At 47.9% G+C, this 18,410-nt stretch overlaps 1 pseudogene; it reads left to right on the forward strand.

The window, feature by feature from the left end:
- Positions 1–15,483: 15,483 nt before the first annotated feature.
- On the forward strand, positions 15,484–16,312 carry LOC135975128 (olfactory receptor 6F1-like; annotated as a pseudogene).
- The last annotated feature ends 2,098 nt before the right edge of the window (positions 16,313–18,410 follow it).

An 18,410-nucleotide genomic window follows, 5' to 3' on the forward strand; every position in this document is an offset into this window, starting at 1 on the left:
TGTCGTCATCCGTCCATCACTCCCGCCCTCCCTCCCTGAAAGCGCCGGCGGGAAATCAGTTCGCGCACTTTTCTGGTGAGTGACAGCGCGGACGCCACAGCACTGCGAGCATGGAGCCCGCTGCAACCATCGCTGCAGTTGTGGCCGTTCTCAACGCCTCGCAGCTTATCATCCACCTTTCCCAGAGGCAGATGCAGATAAGTCAGGCGAGGAGGCTACAGCACCACGGTGAGGGCCTGAAGTCTGAGAGTAGCACAGACCTGTCAGAAAGCACGGGACCCAGCGCCGGGGACATCACGGTGGCAATGGGTTGATGCCGTGGAACGGCGATTCTGGGCCCGGGAAACAAGCACTGAGTGGTGGGACCTCATAGTGCTGCAGGTCTGGGATGAATCCCAGTGGCTGCGAAACTTTCGCATGCGGAAGGGAACTTTCCTTGAACTTTGTGAGTTGCTGTCCCCTGCCCTGAAGCGCAATGACACCCGGATGCGAGCAGCCCTGACTCTCCAGAAGCGAGTGGCCATAGCCCTCTGGAAGCTTGCAACGCCAGACAGCTACCGGTCAGTCGCGAACCACTTTGGCGTGGGCAAATCTACCGTGGGGGTTGTTGTGATGCAAGTAGCCAAGGCAATCGTTGATGTACTGCTGTCAAAGGTAGTGACCCTGGGAAACGTGGAGGCGATCATAGATGGCTTCGCAGCGATGGGATTCCCAAACTGCGGTGGGGCCATAGATGGAACTCACATCCCTATCCTGGCACCGGACCACCAGGCCAGCCAGTACATTAACAGAAAGGGCTACTTTTCCATGGTGCTGCAAGCACTGGTGGACCACAGGGGATGTTTTACGAACATCTACGTCGGATGGCCGGGCAAGGTTCATGACGCTCGTGTTTTCAGGAACTCTGGTCTGTTTAGACGGCTGCAGCAAGGTATTTACTTCCCGGACCACAAAATAACTGTTGGGGATGTGGAGATGCCTATAGTCATCCTCGGGGACCCAGCCTACCCGCTAATGCCCTGGCTCATGAAGCCCTATACTGGCGCCCTGGACAGTGAAAAAGAACTCTTCAACTACCGGCTGAGCAAGTGCAGAATGGTGGTGGAGTGTGCTTTTGGCCGTCTCAAGGGGAGATGGAGAAGCTTACTGACTCGCTGTGATCTCAGCGAAACCAATATCCCCATTGTTATAGCAGCTTGCTGTGTGCTCGACAATCTCTGTGAGAGCAAGGGGGAGACCTTTATGGCGGGGTGGGAGGTTGAGGCAAATAGCCTGGCTTCTGATTACGCCCAGCCAGACAGCCGTGCGATTAGAAGAGCACAGCGGGACGCGCTGTGCATCCGGGAGGCTTTGAAAGCTAGGTTCCTGACTGAGCAGGGTAACCTGTGACTTTTAAGGTAGTGTACAGAGAAGCTGAACCTGCCCCGTTTCTTTACCCAGTTAATGTTGACTATCCTCTCCAGTTACATACCCCCTTCACCCCCTTCCAACACACGTTTAGAAATAAAATCACTTCTACTTTGTTAATGAACACCGTTGTCTTTATTACTGTTTTCGTGGGAACGTTTTAAAACTGGGACGCAGACTGTGGTGGGGAGCGGGTGTAGTGTACTGACGCAAATGAAGCTTCTAAACTCCAGGATTGACAGGCTCCGCTGTGGTGGACTGGTTGTTTCAACGGAGCCTGTCACCCCTCCTGATCGGGACTGTGTGTATGCGGGGGGCTATGTGACTTTGTGGCAGGGGGAAGACGGTTACAGATCCCCTGCTGCGTGGCTCTGTGATCCAGGATAAGGACCGCCGCATAAGATCTGTAACTGCCCTCCCCCGCCACAAAGTCACAGAGCAACTCACCCCCCACCACAGAACATGAAAACCACCTCCCAGACTGACCAGGGTAACTAGTCACTGCACTGTGTATGTGCCCTGCTGCTGGACCTGCCCCCGCCTATTTACCCTGCCAAAGGTGACTGTCCTGTCCAGTTACCAACCCGCTTCCCCCCCTCCTCCAAAAGAACATGATGGAAACAGTAATTAACAGAAACGTATTTTTTATTAGCAACTACACATGGAACTGGGAGGTGAAACTTGGACGAGGGCTTGTGTGAGGCGGGAAGGAAAGAACTTGTCAAATTTTGGGGAATGAGAGCCTTCTACTACTAGAGCTCTCTGCAGGGGTGGAGTGAGAGTTAGCACGGACTCTGCCGCCCCTCCTTCTTTGCACTTTCGGTGAGGGGGGTATGGGACTTGGTGGCGGGGGAGGGCAGTTACAGATAGACTGCAGCGGAGCTCTGTCCTCCTGCCTCCGTTCCTGCAGAGCATCCACAAGGCGCCAGAGCATGTCCGTTTGCTCCCTCAGTAATCCAAGCAGCGTTTGAGTCGCCTGCTGGTCTTCCTGCCGCCACCTCTCCTCCCAATCCATGTTTGCTTGGTGCATTTGGGACAAGTTCTCCCACCACTGGGTCTGCTGTGCTGCCTGGGCTCGGGAGCAGGCCATAAGCTCCGAGAACATGTCCTCCCGTGTCCTCTCCTTCCTACGCCTAATCTGCGCTAGCCTCTGGGAGTGTGATGCCAGGCTAGGTTGTGAGACAGTCGCAGATGTGGCTGTGGGAATGGGAAAAAGGGAGTGAATTCCTCAGAAAGATAAATGTAGTTGTGAACAAAGAACATAGTCTTTCTCTGTGAACAAGACCATGCACAGCACCTATCACATGCGCACTCAGCACAAGGTCGAATTCTCGGCCTTCGCATTCAGTGCCTGGGGTCTTGCACTGCAGATCTGAGAAGCGGGGCAGGACACCGGGATTTCTGTAGCAGGCAGACATGGTAAGCCGTAGACTTGTGGCAGCTTAAAACTTTAATATTAGCACTGACCTCATTTCACATTGAAAGCAATGTCAGTCCCTGCTGCCAGCAATCCGGCAAGCAGGAACTCTGCCCCTGTTCCACCCCCTCGTGGCTGTCCCCGGGAACGATCCCTGTAGGCTGCCCCTCTCCCGCCTCCACCGCGTGGCTGCAAACCAGCGGTTTGTAAAGGAACGGGCAAGCAGTCCCAACACTAACATTCCCCTACCTAATTCAAAGCAGGTCACCATGAGCGACATCACCCTCATGAGGATCTCAGACAGTGAGAAAGAAAGAATGCTTCGGGAAAGCCTCCAAAGACCAGGGCCGTATGCCGCCCTGCTGTGCAGAGCAATGATCCCTGAGTACTTGATTGTCTCGTGGCGCGGCAACGTGTCATACTACGGAGGACCCAATAAGGCCGCTCTCCCCAGGAACCTGATGCAACGGCTTTCCAATTACCTCCAGGAGAGCTTCCTCGAGATGTCCCAGGAGGATTTCTGCTCTATCCCCGGACATATAGACCGCATTTTACTCTAGCTGCACTGGCAGTGACTAAACAGTAGAGCGGCTTGGGCAGAACAATCATGCTAAACCGGACATTGTTAGATTTTTTTTCAATAGTTGCACTGCCCAGGACTGAAATGTTAAGCGCCTAGGGCAAACTAATCATGAGAAACCCATTGTTGTTATTGTTAATATTCCTGTTCTGTTAAAAATAAATGTTTAGATGTTTAACACACTTACTGGCTGATCCTTCCCCAGATTCTGTGTCTGGGTTAACGGCTGGGGACGGTTGGTAGGGGATCTCTGTAAGGGTGATGAAGAGATCCTGGCTGTCGGGGAAATCAGCGTTGCAAGCGCTGTCGACTGCCTCGTCCTCCTCATCTCCTTCCTCATCTTCCCCGTCCGCTAACATGTCCGAGGAACCGGCCGTGGACAATATCCCATCCTCAGAGTCCACGGTCACTGGTGGGGTAGTGGTGGCGGCTGCACCTAGGATGGAATGCAGTGCCTCGTAGAAACGGGATGTCTGGGGATGGGATCCGGAGCGTCCGTTTGCCTCTTTGTCTTCTGGTAGCCTTGTCTCAGCTCCTTGATTTTCACGCGGCACTGCGTTGCATCCCGGCTGTATCCTCTCTCTGACATGTCTTTAGAGATCTTCTTGTAGATCTTTGCATTCCGTTTCTTGGAGCGCAGCTCGGAAAGCACGGACTCATCGCCCCACACAGCGATCAGATCCAAGACTTCCCGATCAGTCCATGCTGGGGCCCTCTTTCTATTCTGAGATTGCACGGCCATCACTGCTGGAGAGCTCTGCATCGTTGCCAGTGCTGCTGAGCTCCCCACGATGTCCAGACAGGAAATGAGATTCAAACTGCCCAGACAGGAAAAGGAATTCAAATTCAAATTTTCCCGGGGCTTTTCCTGTGTGGCTGGTCAGAGCATCCGAGCTCGGACTGCTGTCCAGAGCGTCAACAGCGTGGTGCACTGTGGGATAGCTCCCGGAGCTATTAGCGTCGATTTCCATCCACACCTAGCCTAATTCGACATGGCCATGTCGAATTTAGCGCTACTCCCCTCGTCGGGGAGGAGTACAGAAGTCGAATTAAAGAGACCTCTATGTCGAACTAAATAGCTTTGCGGTGTGGACGGGTGCAGGGTTAATTCGATGTAACAGCGCTAACTTCGACATAAACGCCTAGTGTAGACCAGGCCTGACAGAGTCAAATGCTTTTGTGAGGTCCACAAAAGTTGTGTAGAGTTCACGATTCTGCTCTTGACATTTCTCCTGTAGCTGACGCACAGCAAAGAACATGTCAATAGTCCCATGTCCCTTGCGGAAGCCACACTGTGATTCTGGCAGTAAGCCCTTCTTCAGGTGAGTGATCAATCGGTTCAACAGAACCCGTGCTAGAACTTTCCCCGCTGTACAAAGCAGCGAGATTCCACAGTGATTGTCACATACCTGGCGATTGCCCTTCCTCTTATAGAGGTGCAAGATGGACGCATGTCTAAATTCTTGTGGAATGGTTCCCTGCTTCCAGAAGGACTGAAACAGCTCAGTGAGTTTCCGTAGCAGCACGGGTCAACCGACTTTGTACACCTCTGCTGGTATGGCATCTGACCCTGGGGCTTTGCCACTTGACAGCTGATTGATAGCTTTCTTCACTTCGTCCTCTTCTGGTGAAGCATCCATGGAGTCATTGACTGCAACCTGGGGCATCTTGTCAATGGCCTCATCGTTGATGACTGACGGGTGATTGAGAATTGCTTCAAAGTGTTCAGCCCATCTCTGGAGAATCTGTGTCTTCTCTGTAAGGAGCACAGTACCATCAGAGTTCAGAAGGGGAAAGCTCCCAGAAAACTGTGGACCATAGAGTGTGTTAAGGGCTTCATAAAACTGCTTATAGTCGTTCCTGTCTGCATATGCCTGTATTTCATCCGCTTTGGCGCTCAGCCACAATTCCCGCATTTTGCGCAGTCGGTTCTGTACTGTTCTGCGAGTGTTGATAAAGGCGGTCTTCTTTGCTGCTGAGGATGGATCGTTTTGATAAACACGATGCAGGCAGTGCTTCTCAGCAAGTAAGGCCTGGATTTCTGCATCATTTTCATCAAACCAGTCTTGCCGCCTGCATGTGGAGGGCCCCAATACCTTCAATGCAGCTATAGGAACAGCGTTGTGGAATCGCTCCCAGTCTTTCTCAGCGTCATCCTCAATACGAAGATCAGCAAGTTCATTCTCTAGGTCTTCCACTAGATTTTCAGTGATGCGGCTGTTCTTCAGCTTCAACACATTGATCCTTTTGAAAGCCTTACAGCCTTGTGGTCATCTCTTCGGCATGATACGGAGTTTCATTTTGGATACTATGAGCCTATGATCCATCCAACAGTCAGCGCCACACATAGCTTTTGTAACCCTGACACCTTGTCTATCCCTTCTCCTGATGATGACATAATCCATCAAATGCCAGTGCTTGGAACGGGGATGCATCCACAAAGTCCTGTTACGGGTAGGAAGGCGGAAGACCGTATTGCTGATCAGAAGGTCATGTGCTGCACAAGTTTTCAGCAGTAACAGACCATTGCTGTTACACTTTCCCATTCCATTTTTCCCAATGACTCCATCCCAGGCTGCAGCATCGCATCCGACTCTTGCGTTAAACTGACCAAGCAGAATCAGCTTGTCTGTGCGGTGCACTGACGATAGCAGAGTATCTAATTCTTCATAGAATTTATCCTTCACATCCTCTGGGTTGGTCATTGTAGGAGCATATGCGCTGATCAAAGTAGCTTGTTTTCCTTTTTGAAGCGGAAGCTGCATTGTCATGAGCCAGTCATTCATACCCTTGGGGGAACTGGCAAGTTTCCGGCTGGAGATAGGGCAGGGCGCAGTGGATGACCAGGACGCCTACGTGTCTTGTCGTGCTCTTAAGTGTTCCACAATGCTTGCTGTCACCGCCTTCCTGACCATTAAACCAGGTTGAACCAGGTTGCCTCAGTCAGCCGGATCCAGCCTTCGCATGCAATGGGTAGGCCCTAATTCACCAAGAGTCTCATACTCATCGGCTACCCTCACCTGGTTTAGCCCACCAGTCGAGGCGGTCTCCGGGGTGTGGCCGCTATCGCATGCTGACAGCTACTTGGCGCCACAGGTGAGAGTTGGGTGTCAAGTGGGGACCAAAGTGGATGAGCTACTCCTAGGAGTAGTCCATGCTACACAGCAGATCACAGTTCACACACATAGAGCAGGAAAATATATTCAGTCACACACATATATTAACCAAGCATTCATTCATTTATGCATATACGCACAAACAGGTGTGTGTGCGCACACACATGGGCACACTGCAGATCCACACAACACATACACCGCTAGGGTGACCAGATGTCCCAATTTTATAGGGACAGTCCCGATATTTGGGGCTTTTTCCTATATAGGCTCCTATTACCCCCCACTCCCTGTCCCGATTTTTCACACTTGCTATCTGGTCACCATATACACCGCAGACACACATATGGAGGTACATACATACAGATTCAAACACTGAAATGCACACGCTCAAACACAGCCACACAAACACAATGCACACACTATCTCTCTCTCTCTCTCTCTAAGGCATAAGCACATGTACATAGAAAATCACTCTGATACATAAACCATCAAATACACACCTGTCCTTTCACAAAGATATATAAAGGCTGATATTCTCACCCACACATTCACATTAAGTCACATATGTAGTCTTATGATTTAATTCTCCATTCAGATTAGTTTACAAAAGTGTAACGGTAGTCACACCAACAGATTTTCTCCTGATTATGCCAACTAAAGCAAATGCACATAAAGGTATATGCTGTAAACCTAAAAAAACTTCCACACTTGCCTACCTCTCACCCTCTGCTGCCCCTAGTGCCCATTATACAGTATAGCCACCTCTTCCCCACCCACCCTCTGCTGCCCCTAGTGGCCATTATACATTATATCTGCCTCTTCCCCACTCCCACCCTCTGCTGCCCCTGGTGTCTATTATACAGTATAGTCCCCTGTTCGCTGGTCCTCATCCTCTGCTGCCCCTTGTCCCGATTTTATAGGGACAATCCCAATTTTGGGGGCTTTTTCTTATATAGGCACCTATTAACCCCCACCTTCCGTCCCGATTTTTCACACTTGCTATCTGGTCATCCTAGCCCCTTGTGCTCATTATAATGTATAGCCGCTCCTTCCCCACCTCCACTCTCTGCTGTATCCTAGTCATGTTTTATTATAGTATAGTAACACCATTTGCATCCCTTAGCCTCTGCTTCTGTGTAGTCCCTGAAAACAGCATAGATGCCCCTGAATTTCCATGGTCTCCCACCTCCTGTTGTCATTTCTATTTGTGATAAATTAGTGCAGAGTGGTTGAGTAACTCTATCAGCTCACTCTTTCCTCCTCATACCAATTATAGCATTGGACAGTCACTTGACATTCCCTTTTTATGATGTAAAACCCAGATGATGTTAGAAGTAATTGGCCAATCACCCCCAACATATGACACTGCTGTAAAACGCTTGCAGTGGGAGGCAAACAGAGGTTGAAATATATATACTTAGTTGAAATATACATACTTTGGTCTGAAAAGCTGTTTGCTGTGTCACTAAAGAGAGAAGAAGAACAGGAGTACTTGTGGCACCTTAGAGACTAACAAATTTATTAGAGCATAAGCTTTCGTGGACTACAGCCCACTTCTTCGGATGATATGCATCCGAAGAAGTGGGCTGTAGTCCACGAAAGCTTATGCTCTAATAAATTTGTTAGTCTCTAAGCTGCCACAAGTACTCCTGTTCTTCTTTTTGTGGATACAGACTAACACGGCTGCTACTCTGAAACCTGTAAAGAGAGAAGCCAGATCTCCATCTGATGTGAATCAGAAATACTCCACTGAAGTCACTGTTTCAGGTCCCCATCTGGTGTAAATCAGGTTAGCTACACTGATGTTAATGGGCCAGATTTTGAGCAGGGTGTAAATCTGCATAGCTCTATTCATATCATTGGAGTCTGATCCTCAAGAGATGTAAATTGACACAAGTCAGATTAAGTCAGTGGAGTTATGCCACTTTACACCAGCTGAGGATCTGGATATAAGCATCCAGATGAGTGGCTCTATCATTGTTAGACTAGTGGTTCTCTGCCATTTTTATCCTGAGTGCAACTTTATAAATAAATGAGCAATAGCGTCTCACAAATCAGTCTCACCTCCCAAAGCACTAGTGCCTCTACTGCTGTGTGCAAATTGTTGAGTCACTAACCTATAAAAATACATATAATTATGTACTGATGTCAGACGTCTTGAAGGCAAGGGGTCAGATCCTCGGCTGGTGTCAATTAGCATAGCTCTATTGGCTTGTTGATCTACACCAGCTAAGGATCTGTCCCAGAGCTCTAGCTAACTCAATGCAATTTAAATGTCCATGCAATGTGCTAGCCAATGGAGCACTACTTGTTTAGTTCTGCTGTACCTGTGTCACTGCCCCCCAAACTCAGATTGATTGATGTATAGTGCAGTAAGAAGCTGTCAAGGCAAGTCTCCATCCTTCTTGGTGCCTTTATTATTGCACTAGCATCACCTAGAGGCCACAGTGTGACAAGCACTGTACAGACACAGTTCTTGTCCTAAGGGGTTTATATTTAGGTCACAGTGAACAAGATGCCCAGTGTCATAGGAGACCTGGGTTCTAGTTCCACCTGAGTGTCAGCCCCATGCCCTGGCCATTAGAACTACACCATCCCTATTCCCAGTGGCCCATTACCAGGGCTGGCTCCAGGCACCAGCCGAGCAAGCTGGTGCTTGGGGAGGCAGATTGAACGAGGCGCCATTTGGCCCAATCCTAGGGCGGCACGAATGCTTTTTTTTTTGTTCTGCTCCGGCCGCCCGGTAGCAAGCCCGGCAGGGCAGTCCTCATCCTTCCCTCCCCGTCGACCGGAGCGGAGCCCTCCCGGCGGCGCAGCATGGCGCAGAGCGGCGGGAGGGGCCGCGTGGCAGCGCCCTGCTGTAGCCCTGGCCGCCCCCCTTCTCTCTCTCTCTCTCTCCCACCCACTCCCTCCCCTTTCCCCCCACTAGCCGGTTCCCCTGCACCCACGCTCCGTCCGCTCCGCAGGCTTTTTTGTTTTTTGTTTTTTTTTGTTTTTGCTTTGCCGTTCTGGCCATCCCATTTTTTTTTTTTTTTTTGCTTGGGGTGGCCCTGCCCATACAGCACACATGGTACAAGTTTCAGATGTCAAAGGGCTATACGAAGGTTCTGGGCCATCAGACCTGTGCATTTCCTTTGCAAAGTCAGAGCTGCGAGACGTAGGTGCAGAATGGTACTATCATTTACTAGGCAAAGTTGGGGTTGGGTTTCACTCTGTACGATATTGGTTGGTTTATAGAGCTGCTGAGGTAGGTGCATCCGGCAGCATGATAACACAATGGCTTGGGATCAGATCCCCATATGTAGATTTGTCTATGTAGCTAAGCCCATCTTCATGGCAGCTGAGTCTCTGTATTTCCAGTGTTCACCATCCAAGATAGCATTCCTAATAAAGATCAAAGAATGGAGTAGGCATCCCAAGGCCGGGATTTCCCAAGGCGTGAAGGGATTGAAAGTCAGTGGGAGCGGGGAGTCTAAGGGCCAGATTTTCAAAGCTATTTATGCACCTATAGATGCAGAGAAATGCTGAGTGGGATTACAAAACTGCCTAAACCGGTTAGGATCCCGGAACTAGATTTGTAAAGGCATTTAGGAGCCTCACTCCCACTGATTACAATGGGAGTTAGGCACGGAAATTCCTTTAAAAATCTGACTCTTAACTCCTATTGATTTGTAATCGAAGAGAGACACTTAACCCCCTGAAGTGATTTTGAAAATTCCACTAGGGACTGCTCCATATCTTCAGGTGCCCAATAACCTTTGGAAAGCCAGCCATATTCCATTGAAAATCCCAGCTCCCAGGTTTCATCCACTGATCACCAAGGAAGTAGGCATCTTTCCATGGATGTCAGTGGGATTGGGTCTCACCAGAGGGGTGCTGGACAGGATTATTTGAAGGTGCCTATTCCAACTCTAGGCTGGTGGAACAGCTGGTAGTCAGCTGAAGTGGGATTTATGCTCAGCTCTGCCATTGAACCAGCTGCTGTCTCAGTAGAGCCACATGTAGAGGAGGAAAATTAAGATCACAGGGACCTGATTCTGCTCTCGCTTCCAAAGGTCTAAATCAGGACTAACTCTCCTCGGGTCTAGAGGGATGAGTCATGCTGATAGCACTGTAAAGCAAGGGTAATAATAATCACTTGTAGCTTGCACTTTCCCCCAGTAGATCTCAAAGCACTTTACAAAGGAAGCCACTAGCATTATCCCCCTTTTAAAAACTGAGTGGGTCAAGGTCACCCCACAAGCTAGTAGCAGAAAGGGGACTAAAACTCAGGACTTCTAAGGCCAAGGCTACTGCCTGCTCCACTACACCACAGTGTACATAGCAATCTAAAAGTGTGTGAGTGACCGGCCATTCATCAGAGGACATACATTAATTTGACTTCTCACCAAACCTCAGCCATCAGATTTTAGTTTAACCCAAGGAAAACACTATCCCAGGGAATTTTGGGATCCAGGATCCAATCAAAAGCCTGAGCAGTTGATGCAAGATCCCAATTCCCAGCTGAGGGATGGTCGTTCTTGTGACGCAGTCAGGAGAACATGTTCTGATCCCACTGTAGTAGTTTTAGTAGTAGCAGTAGGTGTATTACTGTATCATCTAGGAGCCCTAGTCATAGACCAGGATGTCATTGTGCTAGGCACTGTACAAACACAGACCAAATTATGGTCCCTGCCCCATGAGAATAATGTTTGCTCATGCTGATTAGAATGCATTGAAATGCAAGTAGAGAGCAGGCCATTAAGGATAAAGTTAAGGCTTCATATTAGCTAAAATTCAGTTGTTAGCATGAGTGAGCGAGCGTTATTCATAGAAGTGAGTCAAGGCAGAACCTCGGATCATGTAGTCAACAAGCTTTTGTTTTAATTGGTTTTAGCAGGTGTTGTACAGGGATTTGGGGATGTTTTAAACTATTGGTAACCACAGCATTTGCATTGATGCAAATGATAATTAGAATAAAGTTTGATATTAATAGCCAATAAAGAAGTACAAGATACTTGGTTTTGAGGGTATGAAAGTTTGGATATGGTAGCAGAGGAATAGATATGGTACAAAGGTGGATTTAAGGTTAGTTAGGTTATTATAGTTGATTGTAAAGGGGTAGGTACGCTACATTTAGATTAGTGCGCTTATCCACCATCAAGGTACCATTTGAGGAAGGAGTCTATACCCATTTTTCATACTCAGGGACTTATCCCCCCATATGCACCATTTCATCATGGAATGGGAGTATAAATGCAGTGTATGGCTGTATTGTAATGCCTGTTTGATTTCATTAATTATTTTATTTAAAATACAATCTTCAATTGTACCACTTACTGTATCATTCACAGTCCTCTGCTGAATCAAATGATCTGTAATTGACCTAGAGGCTCAACTCTTCAAGAGTTCAGTTGGGTTCTATCCCTTAGCTTTAAACTATTAATTGGGAACACATACATCAAGATTACAGGGTACAGTCTTGCGCTACACCAATCCCCTACCTGTTTTTTAGGACACTGGCTGTCCCACATGCCTAGAGGCAGACATTGCAGAAGCTCCTAGCATTGAGATCGTCAGGCTCTAGTTATCTCCAACAACAGCAAGCACCAGATGCTTCAGAGAAGTCCAGCAGCCTCCAGACCGAGTCTTGTGTATATTGTTTGCACCGTCTGATCTATTCCCCAGTGGGTGAAATTCACCCCTGTACAGAATGACCTTGCACAAGTCACTTCCCCTCTCCCTGTGCCTCCCTTCCACCTTCCCTCCCTATGTCTGTCTTGTCTAATTAAATTGCAAGTGCTTTGTGGCAGGGACTGTCAGTCATGAGTTGGGGTTTCTAGTCCCAGCTTTGCCACTGAGGTGAACAAATTCATTTCGGTTCCCCTGGGATTCCCCATTTATAAAATAAGGACGATGATACGGCCCTTTATTTGCAAAGAGCTTTGAGACCTATGGATACAGGAAAGCTAAGGCAGACAGCCTCTGGGTCCAGAACGCAGCTGTAAATGAGAGAAGTGCCAATGATGTCAAACATATTCCAGCACTTGACACCACTTTAGATTCCAATCTGAAATTTTAAATCAAACGCTTTAAGTAGGACTGAAATATTGCATAGATCTTGTGTTACCTTTCACCTTACTGTGGGAAATACGGCAGATCTCATGCTGGTGTCTTTGCTCTGAGTAAAATTCACCCCCACACAGATAGCCAGCAAAAGGCTTTATCTGGGATTTTGGAAGGAGGCTAAGGGAGTTGGGCACTCCAATCCCATTAAAATCAATGGAAGCTGAGTGCCTAATTGCCTTAAGTTAGAATTTTCAAAGGCACCTTCGGAAATTAGGCACCCAACTCATATTAGGATGCAATGTGATTTGGGCACTGTTCAATATCCCATCCAGGGATTGTGCCTCAGTTTTCCTTTTGCCTAGAGTAAACTAGTCCAAACAAGCTTTGCCTTTAAAAAATCACTCAACCCGAGGGCTTCCTTTCATTTCAAAATGTCAATTTATAATGAAAGAAATCAGTTATAACTGACATTTTGACTGAAAATTACATTGAAACATGTCACATCACTCTCAATCTAAGTCAATATGTGAATTTGGAAAGAAAAAAACAACCACAAAGCTTTTTATTTTAAATCCATATTTGAAACTGAAACAATTTGTTTTGAAACAAAAGTGCTGTTTTCTTTTTCATGTCACATCTAAATTAAACATAGTTTTGATTTTCCAACAGACAAACAAGATATTTTGTCAAAATTAACATTTTTCCTATGGAAAATTTTGATTTCAAAGAAACCATATTTTGTGATGTTAAAACAGTGTGTGTGAAAGATATTAGCTAGCTCTTCCTGGATAGTCCATCACCTTCTGCAATTTAATGCTGATTTTTAAAAAAGACTCCAGAGGCAATCCTGGTAATTACAGGCCGTTAAACCTAACTTCAGTACCAGGCAAATTGGTTGAAAATGTAGTAAAGAACAGAATTATCAGACACATAGATAAACATGATATGTTGGGGAAGAACCAACTCAGATTTTTAAAAGGATATCATACCTCACCAATCTATTAGAATTCTTTGAGGGCGGGCAACAAACATGTGGACAAGGGGGATTCAGTGGCTATAGTGTACTTGGACTTTCAGAAAGCCTTTGACAAGGTCCCTCACCAAAGTCAGCTGTCATGGGATAAGAGGGAAGGTCCTCTCATGGATCAATAATTGGTTAAAAGATAGGAAACAAAGAGTAGGATTAAATTATCAGTTTTCAACATAGGGAGAGAGTTCTCCAGGGATCTGTACTGGGACCTCTGCTATTATCATGTTCATAAATGATCTGAAAGAGGGGGTGAACAATGAAGTGGCAACATTTGCAGATAATAAAAAATTACTTACGATAGTTAAATCCAAAGCTGTCTGCGAAGAGTTACAAAGGGATCTCACTAAAATTCAGTGACTGGGCAACAAAATAGTAGATGAAATTAAGTGCTTATAATTTTAATGTAATGCACATTGGAAAAAATAATCCTAGCTGTACATACAAAATGATAGGATTTATATTAGCTGTTATCTTTTGAGAAAGAGATCTTGGTGTCATTGTGAATAGTTTTCTGAAAATGTCTGCTCAATGTGCAGCCTCAATGAATAAAGTTAACAGGATGTTAGGAACCATTAGGAAAGGGATAAAAAATAAGAGAGAAAATATCATAATACCACAATGTAAATCCATGGTACACCCACACCTTGAGTACTGCACACAATTCTGGTCTCCTCATCTTAAAAAGGCATATTAGAATTGGAAGAGGAATGTATGGGAAGTTGTTTGTTGTTTGCCTCTACTTGTTTGTCTGTCTTGTCTTCTGGATTGTAAGCTGTTTGGAGTAGGGATGGTTTCCATGCTATGTTGTTACAGTTCCTAGCACAATGGGGTCCCATCCATAGGTGGGACCTTAAGATTCTAACAATAAATAAAAAATGTAACTGCTAGTTTCTAATGTTGCTTCCTTATTATTGAGAATTGGAGGTCGGGGTAGGGAGGGGGTAAAAGGGGCAAAGCAGATCTGACCAGGAAACAAGAATTCTATTTAGTGAAAAATGTCCAGGTTTCACACTTGCTTTTCATTCCAATATGGAACAAAAATGAGGCCTTTCATTTTTTTTCTTCAGAAAAAAAAAAAAAGAGATCTACCCCACAATAGGCAGATGGGTAAGGCAGTCCCATGGGATGAGGGAGACTCATAGTCCCCATTCTACCTGAGCCAGAAAAGACTCAAACCTCTCTTCCCTACATTACAAATGAGTGCACAAACCTGCAGAAGAGAGAGTTAATTTTCCTCAGATTTTTTGTTTTGATTCGGAATCCATGATAGGCCTGAGGCACCAAATTTTCAACCAAACTCAAAATGTTTCCTTGATATATTTCAGGTTTAACAAAATAGTATTTTTCAATTGGAAAAAAAGGTTAGTTTGGGGAAAAATTGAACACTTCTACACCGAAATAAGAAAAGCCCCATTGAAAGTCAGAAGACTGTAAGTGACTTAGGAGTAGGAATCCTATCAACTTTCAATGGGACTTGTGCCAAAACTCCCACTGTGTCCTGAACAGAGATCAAAGTTAGCTTCAAGGTGAGCCATGAAGAGAATGGGCCCGAACCTGACGCTGCCTCAGGGGTGTTTGAAGTGGGGTTGATGGGCTAGATCGTGAAGACAGAAAAGAAAACATAGGGTCAGCCACCCACTGCATCCTCGTGGGTCTTAAAAGAATGATGAGTGGAGCTCTCCTCTCTGTTGTGGAGGTGGAAAGATGCACAAGGCAGGGCGGTGTTGAGTAGCACCCATTTTCCTATTTATCCTCTCAGGTTTAGCACCAGATTTCTGGGGTCTGAACTTTGCACATCCAAATGTGTTTAACATGTTTAAATGCCCTATGATCTCTCATGTCTTGACAGGTGGACGTGATGGCTGGGACAGAAATAATAAATTAAACCACCATGCAGGAGTTCATCCCCCTGGGCTTTCCCGGCACTTGGTATTTCCGGATGTCCCTTGCTGTGCTGTTTTCTGTGATATACATCCTAACCATCATAGGGAATGTGTCCATCATAGCCCTAGTAAGGACCCACCCATGCCTGCACACAACCATGTATTTTCTTTCTCTGCAATCTCTCCTTCCTGGAGATCTGGTACATCACAGCATGTGTCCTCAAGGCCATTGGCATCATGCTGGGCACAAGCCAAACCATCTCATTCACTGTCTGCCTCCTGCAATTGTTTTTCTTCCTCTCCATGGGTTCTACAGAATGTTTCCTCCTGGCCGTCATGGCCTATGACCGCTATCTGGCCATATGCCACCCATTGCGCCACAGCTCCCTCGTGAACAGCACCTTCTCTGCTCAGCTGGTCCTCTTCTTTTGGCTCTGCATATTCCTGGCTGTCTCTGTGCTGGTGTCTAATACCCAGGTTGCCTTTCTGTGGCCCTAACATCATCAGACTTTTCCTGGATAGTGCTCTCATGCACTGACAAGCACCTCATTGTTGTCCTGGTCTCATGCGCGATAACCCTGGTCTCCTACATTTACATCAGCTCCACCACCTTGAGAATCCCATCAGTACAAAGCCGGCAAAAGGCCTTTTCCACTTCCTTTGCCCACCTCACTGTTGTGACTATCCATCACTTTTCTGTATGTCAAGCCTTATAAACAGAACTCATTGGATTTGAACAAAACAACCAACATCTTTAACACTATGGTAACTCCTCTATTAAACCCTTTCATTTACACTCTAAGACAGTGTTTTTCAATGTTAGGGTCGTGACCCAGTACTGGGTCATAGAATCATAGAATGTTAGGTTTGGAAGGGACCTCAGGAGGTCATCTAGTCCAACCCCCTGCTCAAAGCAGGACCAATCCCCAACTAAAGCATCCCAGCAAGGGCTTTGTCAAGCCCAGCCTTAAAAACCTGTAAGGAAGGAGATTCCACCACCTCCCTAGGGAACCCATTCCAGTGCTTGACCACCCTCCTAGTGAAAAAGTTTGTCCTAATTTCCAAACTAAACCTCCCCCACTGCAACTTGAGACCATTACTCCTTGTTCTGTCATCTGCTACCACTTAGAACAGTCTAGATCCATCCTCTTTGGAACCTCCTTTCAGGTAGTTGAAAGCAGCTATCAAATCCCCCCTCATTCTTTTCTTCTGCAAACTAAACAATCCCAATTCCCTCAGCCTCTCCTCATAAGTCATGTGTTCCAGTCCCCTAATCATCTTTGCTGCCCTCCGCTGGACTCTTTCCAATTTTTCCACATCCTTCTTGTAGTGTGGGGCCCAAAACTGGACACAGTACTCCAGATGAGGCCTCACCAATGTCAAATAGAGGGGAATGATCACATCCCTCGATCTGCTGGCAATGCCCCTACTTATACAACCCAAAATGCCGTTAGCCTTCTTGGCAACAAGGGCACACTGTTGACTCATATCAAGCTTCTTGTCCACTGTAACCCTTAGGTCCTTTTCTGCAGAACTGCTGCCTAGCCATTCGGTCCCTAGTCTGTAGCAGTGCATGGGATTCTTCCGTCCTAAGTGCAGGACTCTGCACTTGTCCTTGTTGAACCTCATCAGATTTCTTTTGGCCCAATCCTCTAATTTGTCTAGGTCCCTCTGTATCCTATCCCTTCCCTCCAGCGTATCTATCACTCCTCCCAGTTTAGTGTTATCTGAAAACTTGCTGAGGGTGCAATCCATGCCATACTCCAGATCATTAATGAAGATATTAAACAAAGCCGGCCCCAGGACCGACCCTTGGGACACTCTGATTGATACCGGCTGCCAACTAGACATGGAGCCATTGATCACTACCCGTTGAGTCGCGGCATGTAAGGCACTGGGTCACCTTGCTCAGCACCCAGGGAGCCTAGCGGCTCTGGTCAGCACCACTGACTGGGACATTAAAAGTCACGTCAGTGGTGCTGCCCAGCTAAGGCAGGCTAGTGCCTACCTGTTCCGACACTGTGCTGTGCCCCAGAAGCGGCCAGCAGTGGGTCAGGTTTCTAGGCAGGGGGGCCACAGGGCTCCACGCGCTGCCCCCACACCCGATCTTGTGGGCGAGAGGCGTGCGGAGCCGCTTGCATGCCTCTGCCTAGGAGCTGGACCTGCTGCTGGCTGGCTCCGAGGTGGAACACAGTCCACAGTGCCAGGACAGGCTGGAAGCCTGCCTCTGCACCCCGGCCGTGCTGCTGACTGGGAGCCACCAAGAGGTAAGCCCACACCCCAACCCCGCACCCCAAACCCCTGCCCCAGCCCTGAACCCCCCAAACCCAGAACCCCTTCCTGCACCCCAAATGCCTCATTCCTGGTCCCACCCCTGAGCCTGCACCCCAGCCCAGAGCCCTGAACCCCTCCCACACCCCAATCCACTGCCCCGGCCCTGAGCCCCCCCAAACCCAAAGCCCCCCCCCCCTGCACCCCAAGCCTCTCAGCTCTGGCCCCACCCCAGAGCCTGCACCCCCCTGCCCCAGCCCTGAGCCCCCCCCAAAGCCAGACCCCCCTCCTGCACTCCAAACCCCTCATCCCCAGCCCCACCCCAAAGCCTGCACCCCCAGCCCAGAACCCTGACCCCCTCCCACACCCCAACTCCCTGCCCCAGCCCTGAATCCCCCCCCAAACCCGGAGACCCTCCTGCACCCCAAACCCCTCATCTCCGGCCCCACCCCAAAGCCTGCAGCCCCAGCCCAGAGCCCTGACCCCCACCTGCACCCTAACCCCCTGCCCCAGCCCATAGCCCCCTCCCACACCCCAAACCTCTCACACATCTCCAGCTCCGTTAGGTCGTGGGCATCAACAGTTTTCTTCTGGGTCCCCAGAAAAAAAATTTGAAAACCACTGGACTAGATGATCATGATGGTCCTTCTGATTTTAA

Source organism: Chrysemys picta, chromosome 13 (genome assembly GCF_011386835.1).
Source record: "Chrysemys picta bellii isolate R12L10 chromosome 13, ASM1138683v2, whole genome shotgun sequence".
In the NCBI taxonomy this organism is placed as follows: Eukaryota; Metazoa; Chordata; order Testudines; family Emydidae; genus Chrysemys; species Chrysemys picta.